Consider the following 7760-nt stretch of genomic DNA (forward strand, 5'->3'; position numbering starts at 1 on the left):
AGAAGCCCCCTGCCACTGACAGTGATCAGAAACCCAGGGGGGAGCTAAGAGCCGGGGGGCAGGGCAAAGGCGGCCCTGGGGCCGCCTTTGCCCTGCCCCCCAGCCATGATCAGAGAATCAGGCGCCTTTTCTGCCCTGGCCAGTGATAGCAAGAAGTAGGGGTGGAGCCAGCGATGGGAGCTGAGCATGGTCGAAGCTGGCAGTCCCAGGAGCTAGGGGTCCCTTGCCTGGGCCTAAAGCAGAGCCCACGATCGTGGGGCCGCTGCAGCTGTGGGTCCCCGCTGCCCGGGCCGGACGCCTCAGCCAGAGGCGTCAGGCCTGGGCAAGGGGCCGATCCTGCGATTGGAGGGTGATGGGGGTCAACACCTGAGGGCTCCCACTATGTGAGAGGGGGCAGGCTGGGCTGAGGGACACCCCCCCCCCCACACACACACCCAGTGCACGAATTTCGTGCACCGGGCCCCTAGTAATGTAATAACTATGTAAGGTGCCAGGTGGGTACTAGAAATATTATGGAGAACATTTTGCAAAGTATAGGATTGTCTAACTACTATGCTGTACACCTGGTAGTAATACAAAATAATATTGAATGTAAATTGTCATTGAAATATAAAACAAAAATAAAATAAATACTGGTTTCAATGGTTAGTCATTCTCATTCTTTTAAAATTTTAAAAATTTGTGAATGTTTTATGTCAATGAGGGGATACTACTTAGGCAAGTTGTGCTGTTTTAGGGTAGCAGTCTTCAAACTATACCTATATATACTATACACACACACACACACACACACACACACACACACGATGGTATAGGAAGACTTTTTAAGAGCTATGAAGGCCAAGGAGAGTTTTAAAGGATCAGGATTCTGGATATTCAGTTTCCCTTTGCACTACTTAAAACTATTCTGCAAAAATAATGTATGGAGCATGGCCCAAGAGGGCAAAAGAGGAGGCGCCTCATGAGCTCCCATTCTCCCGTGGATGCAATGGTAGTACAGCCACCTGTGGAGCAATTCCCTCTGAACGAGATCCAGAAACTAGCCAAGCAACTCCCACATATCAGACAAATAAGAAAATACCCACATCAAAACAGGTAAAAGCTGAGACACACTGTCTCCATCAACCTCACCCCCCGCGCTGCACCATACAACGAAGCGGGAACCTTCTCCCTGAGGAGTGAAGGGTTTGGACTCTATACTGAGTGCCCCAACTTTAAAGACGCCCGCTCAGTTGGCCACCAAAACCCCCAGCTCTGAAAGTCAATGGGCCTTGCTTCCAAGAGACCCACAAGATCATAGCAAACAAACATAATATTATCAATAAATGGTGATGGGAAAATTGGACAGTCACATGCAAAAGAATGAAATGGGATCTCTATCTTACGCTTACACAAAAACAGCTCGAAGTGGATTAAAGACTTGAATGTAAGATCTGAAGCTGTAAAACTAGAAGAAAACAAAGAGGGGGGGAGGAAGTTCTTTGATACTGGTTTTGACAGTGATTTTTTTTTGGATTTTACACCAAAATCAAAGGCAACAAAAGAAAAAGTAAACAAGTGGGACTACATTAAACTAAAATGTTTTGCACTGCAAAGGAAACCATCAACAAAAAGAAAAGACAACCTTTGGAATGGGAGGAGATATTTGCTAACCACATAACCAGTAAAAGTTTACTATGCAAAATTTGCTAGGAACACTAGCAAAAAGGGAAATAACCCAATTTAAAAATAGGCAAAGGATCTGAATAGATATTTTCCCAAGGACATACAGATGGCCCAACAGGTACATAAAAAGGTGCTCAGCATCACTAATCAGCACAAATATAAGTCAAATCAAAACCACAATGAGATATTACCTCACACGTGTTAGAATGGCTATCCTCTAAAAGACAAATGTGTATTTATAAGGATGTGGAGAAAAAGGAACTCTTGTACACCATTGGTGGGAATGTAAATTAGTGCAGCCTTTATACAAAACAGTAAGGAGTTCGTCAAAAAATGAAAAATAGAACTACCACATGATCTAGCAATCCCGCTTCCGGGTATATATCTAAAGGAAATGAAATCACTATCTTGAAGAGATACCTGTACTCCCATGCTCGTTGCAGCTTTAATCACAATAGACAAAGTATGGAAACAACTACATGTCCGTCACCAGGTGAATGGATCAGAAAAATGTGACACACACACACACACACACACACACACACACGCTGGATTATTATTCAGCCTTAAAAAAAAATAAGGAAATCTTGTCATTTACAACAACATGGATGAACCTGCAGGGCATTATGCTAAGTGAAATAAGCCAGACAGAAAAAGACAAATACTGCATGGTACCGCTTATATGGGGAATCTAAGAAAAAGCCAAACTCATAGAAACAGAGAGTAGAAAGTGGTTTCCAGCAACTGGGGGTTGAGAGAAATAGAGAGAAGTTGATAAAAGGATACAAACTTTCAGTTACAGGATGAATAAGAGCTGAGGATCTAATGTATAACATGGTGACTATAGTTGACAACTCTGTAGAGCATAATTGAAATTTGCCAGGAGACTAAAACTTACATGTTCTCACCGTCTTTCTCCACCAAAAAAATAAATATGTGAGGTGATGAATGTATTCATTAATTCGATGGGACAAATTCTTTCACAATGTATACTTATATCAAATTATCGTGTTATACACTTTATTTTATAATTTTATCAATTATCCTATCTAATAAAAGAGAAACATGGTAATTAGCGTTCGACCACTACCCTTCCCATTGGCTAATCAGTGCGATATGCAAATTAACTGCCAGCCAAGATGGCGGCCGGCAGCCAGGCAGCTAGAAGCAAACACAAGGCTTGCTTGCTTCAGTGACGGAGGACTCCAACGTTCCCGCCTGCCACTGCCTGCCTCTGAGCTGCAACTCTAAGCAACTATGTTACAAATATAGAAGCTAAACCAGCTGTGGGCAAACTACGGCCCACAGGCCGGATCCGGCCTGTTCGGCTGTTCTATCCGGCCCGCGGAGCCGAAAGAGCAGAGGGTTCTCTTGCTATCCCCTCCGCTCCTTCACCAGCAGCAGTGTTAACATGGCAACGTCGGGAAACACAGCCGCAGCTCCTTCTTCTGAGTCCAGTTTAAGAACCCATTGTGGCCCTCGAGTCAAGAAGTTTGCCCACCCCTGAGCTAAACAAAACCCCAGAAACCTGCTTTAGTCGCCGGGCTTCAGCCAGCAGGATCGCAACATTGTTTCAAATACAGAAGGTAAACAAAGGTCAGGAACCTGCTTTTAGCAGCAGAGGCCTAAGAGCTGGAGCCTCAGAGCTAAAGCTGGCCCAGAATAAAAAAAAAGAAAGAAAAAAAGGAGCGGTTGGGAGCTTCAGTCACCTGCCAGCCTGAAAACAGCCATCATCCCCTCACCCAGGCTGGCCAGGCACCCCAGTGGGAACCCCCACCCTGATCCAGGACACCCTCCCAGCACCGGGATAAGCGGAGCCGCGAGGCCTCCCTGCACTGGGATCAGCATGACAGGGGGCAGCGCCCAAACCCCCTGATCGCCCTGCGGATCTGTGTGTGACAGGGGGCAGGGCCACAACCTCCCTATCCACCCTGCTCTGTTCATGACAGGGGAAGGCGCCCCAACCCCCTGATCAGCCCTGCCCTGTGCCTGATAGGGTGGAGCTCCCCAACCCCATGATCGCCCTGCGGCTCTGTGTATGACAGGGTGCGGCGCCCCAAACCCCTGATCGACCCTGCTCTGTGTGTGACAGGGTGCGGCGCCCCAAGCCCCTGATCCGCCCTGCTCTGTGCATGACAGGGGGGAGCTCCCCATCCCCCTGATGGGCCCTGCTCTGTGCATGACAGGGGGGAGCTCCCCAACCCCCTGATCGACCCTGCTCTGTGCGTGACAGGGTATGGAGCCCCAACCCCCCTGATGGGCCCTGCTCTGTGAGTGACAGGGGGTGGCGCCACAACCTCCCCATCGACCCTGCCTTGAGTGTGACAGGGTGCGGTGCCCCAACCCCCCAATCAGCCCTACCCTGAGCGTGACTGAGGGTGGCATCACAACCTCCCAATCCGCCCTGCTCTGTGCATGACAGGGGCGGCGCCCCAACTCCCCTATCGGCTCTGCTCTGAGCCCAACCAGGGGCTGCACCTAGGGATTGGGCCTGCCCTCTGCCACCCGGGAGCAGGCCTAAGCCAGAAGGTCGTTATCTCCTGAGGGGTCCCAGACTGGGAGAAGGCACAGGCCCGGCTGAGGGGGCCCCCCTCTTCCCCCCGAGTGCACAAATTTTTGTGCACCGGGCCTCTAGTCTATACTAATAAAAGCCTAGGTGGTCCTCGCGCCTTCACACGATGCCGCCCTCACATCATCCCAAGATGGCTGCCACAAGATGGCCAGCAGGAGAGGGCAGTTTAGGGCGAACAGGCCAGCAGGGGAGCAGTTAGGCATCAATCGAGCAGGCAGGGCAGCGGTTAGGGGGCAATCAGGCAGGCAGGCAGGTAGCAGTTAGGAGCCAGCGGTCCCGGTTTGACTGGGCCTGGGAGACTGGGCCTGAACCGGCAGTCAGACACTCCCTGAGGGGTCCCAGATTGGAGTGGGTGCAGGCCAGGCTGAGGAACACCCCTCCCCCCACCCCGTGCACGAATTTCATGCACTGGGCCGCTAGTATATTAATAAAGCTAAAAAATAATTTTAAAAACCTGATCTGCCTCAGGATAAAAAATTTCCACCTCTTCTTTCACACATCTCTTCCCCATTATGTCATATTTTAAAGGAGAAAGGCCCCTTCTTACCCTAATCTTCCTATAGTGTATTACCTTTTGGTAGAAAAACCTCTGTAATCCACAGAGATAATTAGAAACACAGCATAAGTATTGGTATTGGTATTGTGCTGAGAAAGGAGTTACATTAATGAATGAGTAACAATTCCATTTGCAATTAGATGGTTTTCTATTTCACTTTCAAAGATCTACAATCAAGTTCTCAACTGAGAGAATATTAAAAGCAAATTTGGTGCTAGATTTCCCCATGATTTTTGCCATATGATTCTGAGCGTGCAAAGAACTGCGGGCATTGCTGTAACAAAATTCCTGTTTCTACCTACTTATTTACAAGAACAAATTTTGCTCAACATTTACATTAATAATAAAGCACAAAAAGATAGGGGAATAAAACTGAGATTAAACCCTATCTCAATTTAGCCATACATAATATGTAATTATGCTAAATTGATACCTGACCTAATTTTAGCAAAAATTATATACTTGATCTAATTTTAGCCAAACCAGCCAGTTCTATCCAGCTCATTAAGAGATACATTAAAACAAAATTAGTTTTTTCTTATTAAATATATTTCCTTATAAAATGTATTCATGTTATTTTTATCAATAGTATGCTGATAATAATTGAAATGATCTTCCAGGATAATTATTAAACACAGCTTTATGGTCACCCCAAATTTTTAAATGTAATTTCAATGGATATGCTTTTTGTTATGATAATTAAGGTAATTGACAAAAGACTTTCAAGAATAAAAATATGTCCTATTAGGATGGAATTCTTTGGTATAAGCAGAATAAAAATATGAGTTCAAAGAGAGAAAAAGGAAAGATTCAAAATCTCTGATTATTAAAAACAGCTTGGTCAGCCCTAGCTAGTTTGGCTCAGTGGATAGAATGTCAGCCTGCGGACTGAAGTGTTGCAGGTTCAATTCCAGTCAAGGGCACATGCCTGGTTTTGGGCTCAATCCCCAGTAAGGGGCATACAAGAGGCAGCTGATCAATGATTCTCTCTTTTCATTAATGTTTCTATCTCTTCCTCTCTGAAATCAATAAAAATATTTTTATTTATTTACTTATTTATTTTTGAGCACAAATTCTCTAAAATGAAAAATTTTAAAAGGAGTTATCTATAGTTCAAAGCTCATTTCTATGAGGTGTTACATCCATCACCCTTTTATGAGACATAAAATTAAGAAAGGATACCTCCAGAAGCTACCTGAACCTTTCAGCTAGCGGTTACGATGAAGTTCAGGGTGTTTTCACACAGAAATCCAAAGAGGACAATGAGAATGAAACAAGTTCCACACGGTCATTCAAATCTTGGTAAAGGAACTAGAGTGGAAGCCCGAGCTGGTGAACAAGTGGGAGAAGGAAAGAAAACACGGTTCAACAGATCACACGAGGAAACCCAGTACAAATGCTGGCTTTGGCATTATCTAGGTCGCCCCTATTTTTTTGTCACAGGCGACTCTCTTAAGTCCTATTGTTGCAAAACCAGTCCAAAATCCTATCAAGTTAAAAAGAAGTCCCTCAATGACTTGTTGGGTGTAGCGGTAACCCATGTCCTCCCACACCAAAAGTCATCAGTTCTGGCCAGGAAGCTCCAACGTGCCTTTATGGTGCTGCTGATAGGATGCCTTAGGCCAGGCCCGTCCCGGTGATGTTCTGCTGGCTGAGGTACAAGATGGGAGGAGAGTAGGCCTTATTACTCAATCAACTTCCTGGCCTTGAAGAAGCAGCGACGGTAGGCCTGCCAAGTGGCTCGTCCAATGAGACAGAACATGCAAAAGACGCTCAAGTACAGGACCCGAGTGTTCGTTGATTCATGGGCATCGCGCATCTTCCCCTCTCGCTTCTCCGCGTAGGCAAAATCATTAACGACTGATTCTGACAGGTCTTCTAGGCGTCGTAGCTCTACCTCTAAAGATTTGAGCTTCTCAACTTTTGCAATCTCTTTATAATTTTTCGCCTCCACTCCATGCTTCATGTCTAGGGTCTAGAGTTGGTCAGGTAACCGCCCTGTTCCCTTGCTCTCAAAACACACTTTGAACATGTCATAATCTTCAGTGGTAAAGGCAAATTCCTCCTTGGTTGCATCCTCCTTGGAGTACAGAATATGGCCAGCAGAATCTGTGACCTTGAGGTGGGTGCGCAGGCCGCCAGCGCCCCCAGATTGGTCGGTGATCTCTATGCGCCCGTCACCAGCAGGTCCCTATGGCACTGGTGGGAGTTGATGGGTAGATGGAAGGAGATGGCGAGAACCGAACCGGGGCCGAGCAGGAGGGGTAAAAGCTGCAATGCTAACTGGCAAGGGCCATGCTGGGCTTTAGGCCAGAGTCCCAATGGTCAGCAAACTCATTAGTCAACAGAGCCAAATATCAACAGTGCTTCTTCAAAATAGACTCGCCCAGGCCGAAAACTGACTTCTGCGCATGGGCCACGAAGTTTCAATCGCACTGTGTGCACGCCCACACGTGGTATTTTGTGGAAGAGCCACACCCAAGGGGCCAAAGAGCCGCATGTGGCTCGTGAGCCGCAGTTTGCTGGCCACTGGCCTCCAGACAAATGAAACATGGTGCCGGAGACGGTTCAATAAAAATATATTTAAAAAAATAAAATAAAAATGTAGTAACAACAGCTTGTTCATATATTTAAAAAAATAGATGACATGGTATTTAGATTCAGTATGATATATTTTTAAAGTGCTGTAATATTTTGTAATGACAATATTTACAATACACTGGAAGTCACATCCTTTGCAACCATTTTAACTTGGGAGGAAAAGCTTTACATGTCAGCTTAATAATGTGCACAAGGATGCAGAGTGTTACAAAATTCTTTTGAAAGTATTTGCAAGCAATAAGTTTGAAGACCCCTATTTTAGAAAACCTGGTTAGAGATCAGTGTGTAGAAGGGACTAGAATGGAAAAAAACAAGGAGAATTTGGGCAGGGCAACAGTGAGGAGACAATTGATTTTTTCCAGATAT

At 45.8% G+C, this 7760-nt stretch overlaps 1 pseudogene; it reads right to left on the minus strand.

The window, feature by feature from the left end:
- Positions 1 to 5429: 5429 nt before the first annotated feature.
- Positions 5430 to 7103, minus strand: LOC132242544 (transmembrane emp24 domain-containing protein 10-like; annotated as a pseudogene).
- Between the last annotated feature and the right edge of the window lie 657 nt (positions 7104 to 7760).

The sequence above is a fragment of the Myotis daubentonii genome, chromosome 10, assembly GCF_963259705.1.
Source record: "Myotis daubentonii chromosome 10, mMyoDau2.1, whole genome shotgun sequence".
Lineage (NCBI taxonomy): Eukaryota > Metazoa > Chordata > Mammalia > Chiroptera > Vespertilionidae > Myotis > Myotis daubentonii.